The following is an 18,056-nucleotide window of genomic DNA, read 5'->3' as shown; positions in this document are numbered from 1 at the left end:
TTTAGACGGGCAAGGCTTAACAATGTTCCCGTTATGCACCCCCTCCCCAAACATGCCCAGGTAGAGCCTTGAAATAAAGAGTCAATGTTCATTTTTATTTAAAACAGTTGCCATATCACACCCGACATTCTAATCATATCAGACTAGAGCACCGAAGGAGAGGAGGTACCCCACTCTCCAGTTTGAGGGATTAGACTGGAACTATAGCAATTAACACAGGGCTAACCTGCCTAACCACCTAAACAGAAAAGCTTCTGTCAACAGATTTTATTTTTAAATATGCAGTCTATTCCAAACAAGTAATGCAAGCTAAGCTACACTGTGCCTGTTAACTCACACAAAAGGATAGTGCCAAATTCCAATTCAAGACAACCATGGATGCAGCCAATACTTTTTGGTGCTTCTTTAAATTCAGGTTATCAATAGATTCACTCGTGGCCTAGGGTTGATGAACCTTTCAAGATCATGTCTCATTTCAGAGGCTGGTTGCACTTGGTCTCTGACTCAGATATAGGAAACCTAGACAATTCGGACATTGCTGTTTCTCAAGTGCGTGGATATTGGGGGTGGGGGGTAGGGGTAAGTTAATGTTTACCTTAGCATTATCAATGTGAAGTGGGTGTGGGGGTAGATTTTTAAGCAAAGGAATTACATAAACAAAATTAAAGGTGTTAAATTCTTTTTACTCCCTTTAGAAATTCCATTTACATACTGACAATGTAAACAGCAGCCACAGTCGTGCTTTGATCTGCTAATTACAAAACATTTTTATCATTTCATTAAATCAGGAGTTTTAAGGGGCCACTTTAATGATTAAAAGGGCAGCCTGAATAAGTCTTCTCTAACTCACACTGAAAATTCACTAGGAATTTTTTGGGGTTTTTTTTTTTTAAACTCTAAGAACTATGCAGTCCACCTTCAAGTCTTTGGATAGTTGGCTCCTATTCTAACAAGGCAGGTCACAAACCAGGGTTCAGAAACAAGGACAGATGATTAAAATCTCAAGCTGTTAGGCCCCTGGCCACCAATGAGGGATGCTGAAGAGGATTCCATCCATCCTCAGTCAGCGAAGCTCCTTAACCTAATCTGCTACACGTTCGGTGACCAGGAAACACTACGCCATTTTATTAGGTACCAGGAGACCATCTCACATCTGACATTTCTTCATAGACCTCACCTTTCAATTTGCTAAGAGAAATACCATCACCTTTGGTTCTTTCTCTAAATGATAAACAAGAGAAAAGCACTTGAGGGTGTCTATCACTGCTTAAGGACAGTAACCTCCCCTCTCCAGTTTGAAGATGTCTCCATTTATCTCTCTTGTTTTTCTCTCATTTTTTTACACAACAAAGTCTTGCATCTGATGCTCAATTCAAGAAAAAAATTTTTTGCATTTTTAAATTATCTTCTTTTCAGTCCTCTCCCTTGTGAAACAAGATTGAACCCAAAATGCCCTTTAAAATTAATAAACTGTATATTTTAGGGAAATTTTAGGTTTACAGAAAAAAAGGAGCAGAAAATACAGAAAGTTCCCATATATTCCCTTACTCAGATTCACCTCAACCCATCCTACCACATCCCTATTATTAACATCTTGCACTGGTGCGAGACATTTTTGTTACAATCGATGCACCAATATTGATATTTTTATTAACAAAAATTTATAGTTTATATTAGTGTCACAATACCATAGGTTTTGGAAAATGCATAATTCTTGTATCCACCATTACAGTATCACATGGAACAGTTTCACTGCCCTATAAGTTCCCTGGGCTCAACCCATTCATCTTTCCCTCCTTCCCCACAAAACCCCTGCCAACCACCGAACTTTTCACTCCCTCCAAAGTTTTGCCTTTTCTAGAATGTCGTATACGTATGCTTTTCAGACTGGCTACTGTCACTTAGCAATATCCATTTAAGGTTCTCCCATATCTTTTTGTAGTTTGATAGTTCATTTCTTATTCATGCTGAATAATATTCGATTGTATGATGTACCACTGTTTGTTTACCCATTCACCTACTGAATAACATCTTGGTTGCTTCCAATTTGCAGCATCTTGGTGGCTTCCAACTTGGGACAATTATGAATAAAGGCTATTATAAACATTCATGCATAGGTTTTTTTGTGTAGACCTAAGTTTTCAACTCATCTGAGTAAATACTTAGGAGCGTGATTGCTGGATTGTATGATATGTTAGTCTGCTCAGGCTGCCGTATCAAAATACTACAACTGGGTGACTGAAACAACAGAAATTTATTTCTCACCATTCTAGAGGATAAGAAGTCCAAGATCAAGGTGCCAGCTCATTCAGTTTCTAGTGAGAGATCTCTTTCTGGCTGGTAGGTGGCTACTAGGGCCTCACATGGCTGAGAGGTGGAAGGGACAGGGAGGAGAGGGGTCTCTCCACTACCCTAGTCTCTCCTTATAAGGTCATTAATGCTATGATCTCAAGGTCTCACCCTTATTACATCATTTAGCCTTAATTACCCCATAAAGGCTCTATCTCCAAATACAGTCACATCAGGGGTAGGACTTCAATATATGAATCTGAGGAGGATATAAACATTCAGCACATAGTATGGTAGGAGTATGTTTAGCTTTGTAAGAAATAACCAAACTGTCTTCCACAATGTGTGCAACATTTTGCGCCAGCAATGAATGAGGGCTCCTACTGCTCCACATCCTACTGCTGGCATTTGGTGGTGTTAGTGTGTTAGATCTTAGCCATCCTATCAGGTAGGTAGTAGTATCTCAGGTTGTTTTAATTTGTAAGTTTTAAATGATATATGATGTTGAGCATCTTTTCACATGCTTATTTGCCATCTGTGTATTTTCTTTGGTGAGGTGTCTGCAAAATACTCGTTTTACTATTCTTAAATTGTGCTTTGCAAAGAGTGGTCCCATGGCCACCTTAGAGTGGGATCACTTGGGCTGCCTGTCAGAGATATAGAATACTGGGCCCCATCCAGTACTAATTCTAATGCACTCAAGTTTGAGAAACATTAAATGGACAGATACACAGTTGGAGAAGGTGGGGGACACTGACGGAGAATCACCGATGGTCAGCCTCACTCTTATTGGATTGACCGGTTACAGACCTGTGTGCATGATCTCTTCCTCACTGGAAGCTAACTTTTAAATCCCAAAGCCTTTCAAAAAGAATAAATATAATATGGATGGATACTGCCATGATCAAGAAGTCAAGGCTACTCAGGGATGAAAAAAAAAAAAAAGGGAAAGGGAATTGAGTTGTTTAACCCCAATTCCCCTGGAAAATCACTGGAAGCAGGTTGAGGGGTGGGAGGGGGAGCAGACAATTGGTTCTACTCCTTAAAAATAAGCTAAAGTAACCAGCCAAGAAAGAGAAGAGGCAGAAGTTGGGCATGCAGCTGGGAAGCTGAGATAAGCAAAATACCATGGAAGCAAATTATACAAACTATGACAGGTCACAAATCAAACTCATTTTTAAAGCCCCTAATAAGCCTCAAAGAGATTTTATTTTTTTTCTTTTTACTACTTTCCTTCCAAGGAAGAAGAGGAAGGAAGGGAGAAAAAGTAGTGAAGCAGTGGGCCTTGCTGGTTAGGAGAGGAGGGGACATAGTTGCCCATTCCTCTAAGGGGTGGTGGGGGTGTGGGGGGAGGAGGAGGGGGGAAAAAAAGCAAAACTATATGAGAATAGGAAAGAACCATTCCCAGTATAATATTCTTTTTTCTTATCTATACTCTACCTCCTTTATTTAGATTTTTTTTAAGTTTGAAATGAAACCTCCAGTCTGTTTTTAAACCAAAAGCATGATTCTTTCCTGAGTAGTGAATCTGATTAATTTCCTCCAAACTTTTCCAGGTAGCAGCAGCCAGCCAATTTTGTATTTGATAAACAGCAAGTACAAAATAAAAGGCATGATTCTGTAATTTAAAATAATGTTAATAGACTAATTTTTCTTAAGTATTTTAAACAAAAGTTGATATTTTAATTTTTGCATATTTCCAAGAGATACGCAACTGGAGCAAATTATTTCCCAATAGTCTCATATCTGCAAAGGGAACTCAAAAAAAAACCAATAAGACACAAAACAGATAAAAATGATTTTTATTCATGGTTAAAATGTTAAGCAGTGATGAGCTATAAATCGGACTATTTACTCAAAGCTTCATTCTTCTGGTAATGGTAGGTACTAATAAATTTCTTAAAATCACTAATTCATTAGCATCTTATCATTTACAAAACATTCTCATACATAATTTCACTCAATCCCATTAGAACTATTGAGTGGAGGAAGTTAAGCTGTCTATCCTCATTTTACGTAAGAGAAAGCAGAGTCTCTTGGAGATGAGGGAAACTTTCTCACTACATGGCCTTTAGCACATAGCCAAGCCAGAATTCAAATCTAGGACTCCACCTCTAAGACAAAGGAGTTCCCCACTTTTTCCACTTTGCAATAATACAATAAAGCCTAGATTATAAGACACAAAGAAAGAAATCCATAATGTAGTTTTGGAGTACACTAAGAAATCCTTTAAAAAAAATAAAGAATTTGAGGATTGTGTTCATAAGCTTTTTACCTCTTGAGTTCCCTCAATAAAGGCACCAGTGCCCCAGAACATGGTGTTAATGGCTGATTTCTAGGCAGCCCTCTACACTATAAAGCTATCTGCCAGGATAAGACATTCTGCAGGTAGTGAAGAGCCTGTTTACAAAGTCATCTTTGCCAGTTGTGAGAAGCTGGAAAACCTTTGTCTACCTCCCCCTCCACCAAGCACTCCACCTTAAGCCTCCAAGGCTGTTACATCCATTTCAGTGGGCGACAACTCCCTTCAAGCTTCTAAACATCCAAGAAGCCAGGGTAGAGGAAAATGGCAGTTGTGCCCTCCTAGAGATTTACAGTCCCCTTTTACATTAGTGCTGAGTAGCTAAGTTCCTACACTTTTTTGCCAGCCTGATATTTTTAAAAAATAACACAAGGGACATTTAATTATATTAATCCCCCTCCAAATATACCTATTCCAGAGTAATAGATAATAATATCAACATTTTGAAGGCCTGAGTTTCAGAGAATTTTCAAATCCATATTACTTTCAAATAATGTTGGCATTTTAGTAAATTTAGTGGCATTTTTGAACTTGTTGGACCTCTACTTTATTTATTTATTTTTTAATATATATATATGTATGTTTTGTTTTTGTTTTGTTGTTGGTGATTTTTCTGTGAGGGAAGGTAATTAGATTTATTTATCTACCTATTTTTTAATGGAGGTACTGGGGATTGAACCCAGGACTTCATGCATGCTACACACATACTGTACCACTGAGCTATGCCCACCCATCCTGGACCTCTATTTTAAAATCTAGTTCACCATTCTTCCTAATTTACCCGGTTATATTTTTTCTAACTATGGGCAGGGACTCCAAAGAAGATGAGTTCAGCTGCCTCCCCAACTCCACAGCAGAGGTGCTCTGATTCAGAATCAGGAGGGAACTTGCTTAAAGATTCCTAGATTTCACTCAAAAAGGTTCCAAGTCAGTAAGACTGCAAGAATGTCCAGGAAGCAGCATTTTTTAAATGATCTGACAAGTGCGTCCAGCAAATGCTGCCACAAAAGGACTCACCCTGGCCTCCAGGACAAATTTATAAACATTTTAAAACAACCTATGAGGGCTGAAGGCCACAAAGAAGGAACTGACTCCAGGTGGGGCACCAATGGCATTCCAGACTTGGGGGACAACTTGTACAAAGGCGTGGAATCATGGAATGTTTGGGGAATAAAGAATTAACTGGAAATTAATCTATATCCAAATGGTGGACTCAGCCTTTGAGGAATATCTTGCTCGTGAAATTTTTTACAGAAAAAGGATTTTAAGACAAAAGTGTTTAAGCAGGGCAATGAATGACTGGGTATGTATTAAATGTGAAGGATGGTCTCTCGGGAAGATGAGTTTCTCAAATAGAAAAGAAAGGAAGAGTGTTTCTGAAGAGATACTAAAGAAATTGAACAGGAACTGGTAAGCAACCAATCCCATTAACATAGTGTCACTCCCAAGTGAAACTGAGAAAGGCTTCTATCAGAGAGAAAACAGGGCAAGCTCACAGGTGGATATTTTACCTATTCCAGTCACGTATCTCACTACCGTGAAACTGGAGATGAGTCCACTCTTACTTAACCCTAGCATTTGGTTATTCCTCATCTGCATTGCCCCTTTCCTGCCTTATGTGTAGCTTCAGATAAACATCACAATAATTACATACTAAACTTATTAAATGTATTTAATATGTATGTATAAATATTTAGTGCCATTGCTGGACCCACACAGTGTATTAGTCTGCTTGGCTGCCATAATACAGTACCATAGACCAAATGCTTAAACAACAGAGACTTATTTTTCTCACAGCTTTGAAGGCTAAAAGCCCAAGATCAAGGTATCAGCCACACTGATTTCTCCGGAGGCCTCTTCTCCTTGGTGTGTGGAGGGCCATCTTCTCCCTGTGCCTTCACAGGGTCTTTTCTCTTTATGCCTGTTTCCTAATTTCCTCTTGTATAAGGACATCAGTCATACTGGTTTAGGGGCCACCCTAATAACCTCATTTAATCTTAATAATCTCTTTAAGGATTCAGTCTTCAAGTACAGTCAAATTCTAAAATGCTGGGGGTTGCACCTTTAATATAAAATTATGTCAAGGGCAAAAGAGACGCAATTCAACCCATGATGCTATAGCTAGCTATATATATTTTTTAATTTAAATAATACTTCAAAAAGTTTGAAAATTTCCTTAGTAAAGCTCATCAGCAAGAGGAAAAACAAAAAAAACCCAACCATTATACTCAGGACTAGCCAGACCCCTCCTAGAATCCATGTTCCCTACAGGGAGAGGATTACCAGGAGGTCTGTTCCATCATTCCAAGATCAAAAATCAGCTCTAAAACTATCCTGGGAATTTTAAGTCACTCCTTTAGGGCAACAAAATTTCAGACAAGCTGCTTTCACACCCATCCCCAGTGATAAAACCAAAGAGCAATGAAAGGGAAAGCAAAAGGAGAAAAAAAAAAGTTTATACAGTTACATTCCAACACTTGGTTCCAAAGCTGTGAAGTGTATGATGGCATTCTTGATATCCATACCCAGAACTTAATAAAAGCTCACAAAATTTTCCTGAACTGTAGCTAAATCTATAGAGGCAGGAATTTCTTCTGAACCAGCATGACTCTTCAGAAGCCACAAGCATATTTAAAAGTAAGAAATAGGAGCTTCAATATTGTAAATTTAAGTGACCATAAACATTTGAATAGAATCAGTTTTCTACCCCTAGACCTACCTCCATTAGTTCTCAACATTTAAAAATTTTTGGAGAAAGGGGAGAGTATAGCTCAGTGGTACAGCGTGTGCTTAGCATGCATAAGGTCCTGGGTTAAATCCCCAGAATCTCCATTAAAATAAGCAAATAAATATAAATAAATAAATCTAATTAACTCCCCCTCCCCAAAAAAATTAGGTAAAAAAAAGTTTAAAAAAAGAAAATATTAAAAAAATTTTTTCAGTGTTGGATAAATTAGATTAGAGAATTTTATGTTATCACATATTTCACTAAATTACCCATAAAATCGGGCACAGAAACCATTTGCCATGATGTAAACTGTTTCAAAAACCGTATAGTAATGGATAAAAATAGGACTAGATCCTATACTTATCCTTTTAAATATAAGTACTACCAAACTAGGAAAATAACCAGTGTGCAATCCCAGTGAAACAGCTAATTCAGGTTCACCCACAAAGGATCATCAGTAGATGCTAAAACCATTACATGAAAGACCACAGTGGAACATGACATTTGAAAAATACAAAGCATCATCACACGGCCACTTTGTAATTCCAAGGGGGAAGAGTATATCTTTTCAGTAGCTTTCGCCACTTCTGAGTGATAAAACTCAGTATCAGTAATATTGGGATAATCAACACTAGGCGCCTCCTGATGTGAAGTGCAACACAAAATACCTGTAGAAGTGTCTTGCTAAAAATACTTCACCTAAATGGAACAAAGTTTATAGATCTAACTCCAATTCACAAGAGACTTCAAGTTAAATGACTCTATGAAGAAATCATCAGACAAATCCAGACTGTAGGCAGTTCTGTAAGACAACTGGCCTAGCCTTCTAAAAGATGTCAATGTCAAGATCAGAGGCAGGGGTGAGGTGGGGAGTGGAGGCGGGGAATGTCCTAGATTAAAGGATACCAAAGAGATATTACATCCTAAGGCTAACATTAAATCTTAGATGTGATCAATGGTTTTGCTGTTTATAGGAGAAGATTATTGTTCTTAGTAAACACACTGTTAAGTACTTACGGGGTGAGAGGCCAAGATATCTGCAACATCCTTTCAAATGAATGAAAGGTATAAATCTAAACAAAGAGATAAAGTACATGAAGCAAAGCATCAACAATTGATGAATCTGGGCATTCCTTGTACTATTTTTTCAACTTTATTGTAGGTTTCAAATTCTTCAAAATAAAATTGAGGAGAGTGTCACTTCATGAAATTTTAAAAAGAAAAAACAAAAACAAAATCAGTGTGGGGACTGCTCAAGCCTAAAGACTTACATATAACTTGATGGGATCCTAGTTAGGGAAAAATGAACCAAAAGATACTTGGGAGACAACTGGATGTTTAAATAGGCCTGACATTATGTTATCACAAATTGATCATTTCTTCCTTGAGTGATAATGATAATATTGTGATACAGAACAACATCCTGAGTCTTAAGGGATGCCCTAAGTATTAAAGGCTCACATATGGTGACTGCAACTCACTTTTAAATGAAACACACACACCAAATATGCTTACATGTTAATAAATGGTGGCATTTGAACATTTGCTGCATTTTTTCTCTCAACATAAATTTTTTGGGGAATAAGTAAAAGTTAGGAAAGCATGTATTACCAAAACCTTCACATTTCCTTTTACATTTAATGAATTCATCATCTTACTAAATTCTTACGAGCATTTAGGGGAATTTTTTTTTTTTAAAGCACACAATGCCACTTAACAAGCAACATAATTAATACTTTAAAACATTCTTTACCAACATTTCAGTTACCCATATTTTTTAGTTTGGGAGGGACATTGTGAAGATCCTCCAAGGTTTTAAAAAATGCAACACATATTGCTTCCTGGTTGGTTAACACCTGGCAATTCGGGGAGAGTGGCACACTTGAAGGGAGCAGGGAAGAAGCTCCATGCCTTTTCCCCATGCCTTGTCCTATGCATCTCTTCCATCTGACTGTTCCTAAATTATATCTCTTACGATAAACTGGCAATCTACATGGTAGACTAGATACACTGATCGACACCCCTGTGAAAACAGCCAATAAAAAAAAAGGGGGGAAAAAAGTTATAAAAAATTGAACTGGCACAGGGGGTGGGTACAGCTCAGTGGCAGAGTGCTTGCTTGGCACAGACAAGGTCCTGGGTTTAATCCCCAGTCCCTCCATTAAAAATAAATAAATAAATAAATAAATAAATAAATTAATTAAATAAATAAATAAATAAATAAACTAATTACCTCTCCCTCCCCCCCATTTGTTTTTTAATTGAGCTGGCAAAAAGGTAACTAATGAGAGACAAAAAACTTAGAAAGGTCATAAAAACCTAATGGGAGAGGTGCCCTCCACCTACCCAGAGAGAAGGAGCATCCTTCTCTCTGAAGACAACAGGACAGCCGAGAAGAACCCTAAAAACAGGCCTTGCTGAGTTTCTCCTGGTTTCCTACAGTAACTTCATACTCTTCAGCCTATCCTATTTCTCCATGACTGCCCACTCTTCAACAAACCTAACATAAAAATACACAGCTCTGTTTCTTTGGTTCTTCATTTCCTTATGAAGGCTCCCATGTCACATAAAACAAATTTGTACACTTTCCCCCTGTTTAAAAAAAAAGTAACATATAATTTTATATAACAAGTCGCATAAGATCCTTTTCCTCTACTTTTCATTCTCCACAAAAGCACATATGCCACCATAATTCCACTGTAAAAAGAAGTTCTGAGGATGGTACTGTTCCTCTAGTCCAGTTCTGTCCAGCATGGCAGCCACTAGCTACATGCAACAGCACTTCAAATGTAGCTAATGACTCAAGAAATGAATTTTTAACTGTATTTAATTCTAATTAATTTACATTTAAGTTTAAATAGCCACACATGTCTAGTGACTATTGTTTTGGACAGTGCAGCTGTAGAGTACAAAACCTAGACATGAAAGGCAATATAATTTACAAGCTTAAATCAAGGACAGGTTTCAGAGAAAACTATTTTATAAGCTTTAATCACCAGCTAATTCTATCTAGATCAGGGATTGCCTCCTTTGGACTTCCTTAGAGCACTTTTTCTTTACTACAAAAAAATAGGTCCTCAATAAAAGTTTACAGAATGAAACTAATAAAGGTTTAAACTTATCCCAGATCAATAGAATTATCAGAGAAATGACTGCATTCAATCAAATGTATAGGAGTGCCCTGATTTAAGATGTCACAATTGTCAAGACTGATAAAAAGGAACTGACTTATTTGCATATTTCATTTAAAATAATAGGCTCCTTCAGAACACTAAAAATATGGTTTCATTTACAAAAAGTTACTTTAAACACACACTGCCAGAAACATCTATTGTATACTGTAATATATGCCTAGCCCAGAATACAAAACATTGCTGCTACCTACTACCACATTCTGTCACCTACTATTTGACTTCGAGTAAGTTACCTAAACACTGTGCCTCAGTTTCCACACCATTAAATGCAGATTGCTATACTTAACTTTATAGAATTGTGAGATGTACTGAATATAACACATTAAAATCACACAGAATAGTATCTACACATGATAAAAATTCAATGAATATTAGTTGCTCTATAAACTAAGAGCCTGTATTTTTGATGAATGTGAACAAAACACACACACAAAGTAACATAAAGTTACCAAAGCAGCAAGATGTATATTTTTTATTAGGTCTAGTCTAACCCAGGAAACAATGCTTGCTTTATTTATTTATTTAGTTATTGATTGACTAATTGATTTGGGGGAGGTGATTAGGTTTATTTATTTAGTTTTAGAGGCAGTACTGGGGATTGAACCCAGGACCATGTGCAGGCTAAGCATGTGCTCTACCACTTGAGTCATACTCACTCACCATCCCCTAACAATGCTCCTTTAATAAACCATACTGGGGCAACCAAAGACCCTGGAATGTTGACACGTGCCTTATGTAAGAGAAAAGATATGCCATCAAGGTTTAATTATTTCTCTAATATATAAATATGAAGGTACTGTTTGGTGTCAACATTTTTACGAATGAAAGTTAGGGACACTTTTTTAAAATACCAGTTTTAGAGATAAAATTCACATACCATATATTCACCTATTTAAAACATGAGATTCAATGGTTTTAGTATATTCAGACATGTGCAACCATCACCACCATCGATTCCACAATATTTTCATCATCTCAAAAAAAAAAAAAAAAAAGCTGCGCCACTTAGCTATCAGCTTCCCTTTCCCCTAAAACCTTTCAGCCCTAAGCAATCACTAATCTATTCTGGGCCTTTAATATGAATAGAATCATATAATTTGTGACTGGCTTTTTTCACTTGGCACAGTGTTTTCAAGGTTCATTCATGTTACAGCATGAATCAGTATTTCATTCTTTTATATAGCCAAATGACATTCCATTGTATGAATTCACCACATTTTGTTTATCCATTCATTATTTGATGGACATATGAGTTGTTTCCAACTTTTGGCTACTATGAGTAATGCTACTGTAAGCATTCAGGTGCAAGTTTTTGTGTGGATATATGTTCTCATTTCTCTTCAGCAGATATCAAGGAGTAGAATTGCTGGGTCATACAATAACTCTATGTTTAACTGTTTAAGGAACTGCCGGACTGTTTTCTAAAGCGGATGTATCATTTTACCTCCCCTCCAGTAGTCTGTGAAGGCTTCTGATTCCTCCACATCCTTGCCAATGCTGTTACTGATTTTTTTTATCACGCTCATCCTAGTAGATACAACATGGTATCTCATTGTGGTTTTGATTTGCATTTGTCTGTTAACTAACAATGTTGAGCATCTTTTCTCATGCTTATTGGCCATTTGTTTTTCTTCTTTGAAGAAATATCTATTCAGATTTTTTTGTCCATTTTTAATTGGGTTGTCATGTTACTGAGCTGTGTATGTGTATTGTGGATATAAGCCATTATAAGATATATGATTTGAAATACATTCTCCTATTCTGTGGGCTATCTTTTCACTTTCTTGAAAGTGTCATTTGAAGCACAAAAGTTTTTAATTTTTATAAAATCCAATTTATCTATCTTTTCTTTTGTTGTTTATACTTTTGGTGTCATATTTAAGAATCCATTCCCTGCCAAACCCAAGGTCATAAAGATTAATCCCTATGCTTTATTCTAAGAGTTTTATAGTTATAGCTTGCATTTTTTTAATTCATTTTAAGCTTTGTGTATGGTAGGAGGTAAGGGTCCAACTTCGTTATTTTGCATGTGGACAGCCTGTGCACCCAGCACCAATTATTGAAAAAGACTATTGCTTCCCTATGAATGGTCCTGACATCCTTGTTGATCTGAGGCACAGGGGTTTAGTTCTGGATTCTCAATTCTAGTCCATTGATCTACATGTCTATCCTCGTATCAGTACCACACCATCTTCATTAATGTTTTTTTACAGTAAGTTGTGAAACCAGGAAGTATGAGTACTCCAACTTTTTGTTCTTTTTCAAGATTATTTTGGCAATTCTGGGTCCCTTACAATTTCACATAAATTTTAAATCAGTTTATCAATTTCTACAAAGATACCAGTTAGGATTCTGACAGGGACTGCACTGAACCTGTGGATCAATTTGGAGAGCACTGCCATCTTAACAATATTAAATCTCTCAATTGATGAACAAAGGGATATTTTTCATTTTTATATTCTTTAATTTCTTTCAACACTGTTTTGTAGTTTCAGAGTATAAGTTTTATACTTCTTTTTCTAAGTGGATTACTAAGTATTTTATACTTTTGATGTTATTATAAATGAATTGGTTCCTTTATTTCATTTTGGATTGTTCATTGCAAGTGTATAGAAATACTACTGATTTTTGTATGCTGATCTTGTGTCCTGCAACCTTGATGAATTCACTTATTATGGGGGTAGTATTGGTAGTATGCCAATTCATGGGGTGACCATTAGACTAATTAGGTGATTCTTGCAGAGTACTCAAGTATTCGGCCTGGCACACAGTAGGTATTAAATGCCAGCTATTACTACTAAAGTACTTTTATATATCAAGTGCTTAACAAAAGAATCTTACAATAAAATGTTTATTCAACACTTTCTATGTGCAAAAGTGTGAGTGATACAGTGATGAAAAATTCTATCCATATGGAACTAGCAGCCTTAGAGCAGAAATAGATCCTACTTGTCCCTCAAGTGACCGGTACAGATATCAAATAAAACGTTCAAATAAGCTATCTTTTGCAACAAGTCTGCCTTCATATACTCTTTAATTAAGAGCCTCTGAAAGCCATTTACTTTTGAGCCACGCAAATGAGGTTTAACCCCCGCCTACCCTGGCAATGCTTATTACTAGACTCTTCCATACTGCTTCTGAACACAGTATCGTTGCAAAGTAATGCTCCTGCACTGCCCTTGATCAATGGGACTGAAGGTTTTAGTGTCTTGTAATTACTATCTTTGTTTTTTACTTCTTTGAAACCTACTTTTGAATTTCCAGAGAAGGGAAACAGAGAAATGGGGAGGCAGAGAAAGGAGAGAGGAATTACAACAGGTAATTCAGGACTTAAGTCTCCTATCCTACTATTCTGTAGAAACGTATTAGCATTTTTTAACTAAAATAATTTCACTCCAAACAGCCCTTTATACTTAGCCATCTCCTTAGTGTTCTAAAGCACCATTTAAAAATCAGCCAGGTCCCCTTTTGTCTCCGCAACATTTGCTTTACTTTAAGTTACAGTTATTTGTTGGAACAACAACAGTCAACCTACAAACCACAATTTGCACGACAAAGTCCAATCTCAGCCCAGATCTATTTTTGGCTTCACAGCAGCTAGAGGTAAAGAAGAATTTCATTGCTTTGTTCAAGTTGGGTCATAAACAGTCACTGGGGGGAAAAAGGCAAAACAACATAAAATGTCTTATAAATCAAAAATGGTATAAAAGATGAAAAGAGACTCAGGTTGAAACATGTGCGACATAAATGGAAACACAACTGTGCTCATCTTCAATCTCAACTTGCCCATTTATGTGCCCACAAAACTCCATTCTTGCATCAACTATAATTCATACTTAAGTTGTACTGAAATGTGTCTGCTTACAAGTCCATCTCCCGCCCCCATCCTAAGTCTCTGAGCTTTTCAAGGGCAGAGAAGCCATATTGCTCAACAGAACTGTAAATTTGGGCAAGTAAGATGAGCAACTAGAAGCCTTTCCACTCCCATCCCAGTGTAACCTAACCCAGAAGTTTTTCAAAAAAGGCTTTATTTTGCTTCTACCCCTCTATTTGACTCAAAGGACAACAAAAAGCTGACATTAGTATTTAAGTGAGGACAACTGCTCAAATCACACCATCTTCTGATGGCATACAGCATGTAAGTGAAACAACACAAAACAAAGTTCTTTAGTTATCAGAACTGATTACTAGTAAATTAAATCTATTTTATTTAAATTTTAGCTAACCAACGTGATAGATAGTATGCCTCTAAAACTTCACCCTTCTGATGTGCTGAGCCATTTAAATGGGACCAAATGAAAGTGATACTCTCAGTATTTGTCCAGCAAACCTGGTGGAAAAGCTAACCAATCAGAGCAAATCAGAACATACGTTTCCAATTTTCTTTTCCAAATTGGAGTTACTTTCTTCAAACCCTGTTCTGCTTCTCCAGGCTTCTGATTAGGTGGGGAAAGGGAAACAAAAATTAAAGGGAAGAGCAACATGTTCAGTGATCAAGAGATGCACCAACTTTCCGTTTATCCAGAAGACTCAAATCACCAGAATTTTCTTGATGAATACCATGCCACGATAACTGATATTTACAAATACGTTCCTAAGACACAAAGTTCTTCAAATGCCTTTGAAACTTCTGAAGGAAAATTAAATTACAATGCAAAATATTTTAGTAAGAGGATGTTTAAAAGGCAGGGGAGACGAAAGTTACCATGTGTCTCTCCGTCACCCATGATAAGCATCACCAATCAAATACTGAGTACTGTCCTGAGCTAGTCGTGTGCCTCAGAATCCTTCTCACCACACCAACCTGGAAACAGAGCTATGACCTAGAAGCAGAGTATAAACAGAGTAAAACAGTGGTGAGCTTATGACTTGGAATCAAAAAGACCTGAGTTTAAACTTCAGTTGTGCCACTCAAAAACAGTGACCACACAACCTATTACCCCAAAAGCACCAGTTTTCAGAGTGACACAGGACAACAGGCAAAAACTGGGATTATCTCCAGCAAACAGGACATACGGTCACTATACTCAAGCCATATGGGCCCTGGGCAAGTTACTTAATATTGAGCCTTGGACCTACATCTGTAAAATGTGAATACCAGGGTACAGAACTAAACCTTCAGTAACTGTGAACTGTTTTCCTACCCCTTTCAGCTATAAAGCCCTACATTCTGGGATGCTAATCCAGAGAGCTCAGACACTCCAAAAACTCACAGAGCTTTATGGAGGGGAACATCAAAGAGATGAAAATCCATCCTTGAGCAATTCAGGATAATTTTTTTAACCCACATAATTCTTTCTTTTTTTTTAATTAGACTTGCCACTTGCAATTTAAAAAAAAAAAAAAACTTAATTCAAATTCTGATACCCAGGCAGAACTAATCTCTTGGGACTCTGTTTCCAGAGCTTTGATTTTCATAGCTTCATAAAAGCACTCATCTTATTGTATGGTGATTTTTTTTTTTTTTTTGGACACGACTGATGTCTGACTAAGTGCCCCTAGAAGACAAGAAATGTTTCTGGTCCTGTTGTTACCTTCAATGTTTAGAGCAGTTCCCATCACACAGTAGGTACTCAATGTTGGTTGAATAAATGATCGCTACTTAAGAAATACAACCCTTCACTGGTCAGCCCTAACCTCACTGTATTTCCTCAACCCATAAAGATGATCTGATCTGAAATTACCTGTGTCCTTATCTTTCCCTATCTGAGTTTTTATACTCATGAGTAGCACCCACAGCCCAGAATGTTTCTTCTCTATAGAGTGCTTTCATCTATTTCTCTAAAGGGAATCCACCTTGAATCCAATTCTTAATTCTTAGAAAGTTCCCATTTTAAAATTTTATTCAGATGCTCCTGATCCTTCACACCATTTATTAAACTCTAACTCTTCATTAAAGACAAAACTGACTTACCCAATACCAGATTTATCTCCACCCGTTTTCACTTCTTTTTCCCTGCCCTCAGTGAGCTCTCTTCATCCAATCAAAACTACAGGGCCATCCTCCCAGAAGTTAAGGTACACTTGACAAAGATCACTCTACTTATTATTGGAGGATCAGAATCCAATGGGAAAAAAAAAATTAGGCAAATTAATACAGTCCCAATTCCACAGCACTGAAATGCCTTCAAGGGTAAAATGGTTTTAAATTGTGACAAAACCCCAGGGGTCCCCAAGGCATTTCTAGGGTTTCTTGGAAAAAAAAAAAAGTGTAGTCAATCACAGACGTGTTTGCTTTTTCTCTGCACCATTGCCTCCAGACTCAGACTGCTCTCAGGGTCTGGGGGTTTCAAGGCAAAACAATGAAGCATTTGACAATCTCAAAAAGTCTGAGTGACATTATGGAAACAAACTTCACTTTGGGCATCTCACTGAAGTACAGGCAGATCATGATGCACTGCCTACCTTGAGCTTGGAATATACTCCAGGTGAGTGTCACAATTTAGGCACTTTGTATTCAAAAAGATCTCTCTAAGCTGATAAATTGAGAATAGTCATTTAAAAGTTCTGCATATTTCCTAAAAGCAATGAACACTAACCTGGCAAATCCTTGCCCACCACCACAGTAAACAACCTGTGACTGCTCGTTGAAAACACAACTTTTATTTGGAAAGAAAAAAAAATTCACTCTAGCAAGAGCAAACGGTTCTTATCCCAAGCCAAACAACAACAGCAAGATGAAATGTTAAGGTCTATTAAGACAGAGTTGAAAACTTTGTGATTTTCACTATCCTTCCTCCGGAGAGTTTCTTTTGCTCCACAAAAATAAGTTTAATCAGACGGGAATGGGCGAGGGGGTAAAAAACTGCAAACAGAAAGCCCTGTAATTTCGGTGTGAGTACAATATTAAATGTCCTGAAAGCAGACAGTTCCTCAATAACGTAGCTTCAATAAAAACTTCCTAAACCCTTTCCTTTTTTGTTCCTTTGAGAAAATGGTGAAGCAATTTGCATTTACAGCTCAGTTCCTGTTTCCAAAATGCCCCTTTAACTTTTTCTTTTCTCTTTTTATGGTAGGTATAAATAGCACCAAATTGTCAAATCACAGCTATTTTGTGTGCTACCTATACAAATAGGTCTGATTTCTGGCCAGCCATAAAACAATTACTGCCGAATTCCTCTGGCTCTTTGATATCCAGCTTGTCCACAAGGCTTCAAAGCTAGCCTCCTGGACTTTTCTGGGGGCACTGCAGAAAAACAACCTCAACAGAAACAGAGTAGATAAAATGTTCCCACTCCTATAAACACACAAAGACATAGCTACAGAAGTCAAACAATTCAGCAGCATTGTGCTGGGGGTTTCTTCCCCTCCAAGAGGATTCAAGATGGCCAAGTCCTCTGAACTGGTTTTCAGCCATGGGGGTCAACCAGAATTTCTTCCCCTCGTGCATGTGGCATTTCCCGATTTTGAAGCCTCCAAAAATTAAGAATTGCTTTGCTTTCAGGGAAATTTTCTGATTTACTAGAATAACATATCCCACGGGAACACACTGGGATGGAATGAAAGTTCAGCCTCTTGAGCACATAAATAACTATACAGCGCT

General features: G+C 37.3%; 1 protein-coding gene and 1 long non-coding RNA gene across 10 annotated transcripts in view; one reads left to right on the top strand and one right to left on the bottom strand.

The window, feature by feature from the left end:
- Window positions 1–18,056, bottom strand: part of MLLT3 (MLLT3 super elongation complex subunit) — a 236,697-nt gene that overhangs the window by 199,088 nt on the left and 19,553 nt on the right. For 5 of the 9 annotated variants that reach the window (XR_012071913.1, XM_072959328.1, XM_072959335.1 and 2 more), the window contains exon 1: window positions 2,266–2,388. The exons of the other annotated variants lie outside the window; for them this stretch is intronic. The gene's annotated coding sequence lies outside the window, so the exon portion shown is untranslated. Of the gene's footprint in view, window positions 1–2,265; window positions 2,389–18,056 lie in introns of those variants that run through there. 9 annotated transcript variants of the gene reach the window in all.
- Window positions 2,540–5,784, top strand: LOC140695830 (uncharacterized). The gene is made up of 2 exons (XR_012071659.1): window positions 2,540–2,737; window positions 5,402–5,784. It is a non-coding gene; the product is annotated as an uncharacterized lncRNA (long non-coding RNA).

Source organism: Vicugna pacos, chromosome 4, assembly GCF_048564905.1.
Source record: "Vicugna pacos chromosome 4, VicPac4, whole genome shotgun sequence".
Classification (NCBI taxonomy): Eukaryota; Metazoa; Chordata; class Mammalia; order Artiodactyla; family Camelidae; genus Vicugna; species Vicugna pacos.
Note: the sequence above shows the minus strand (reverse complement) of the source record. Positions and strands in the feature narration are given on the sequence as shown.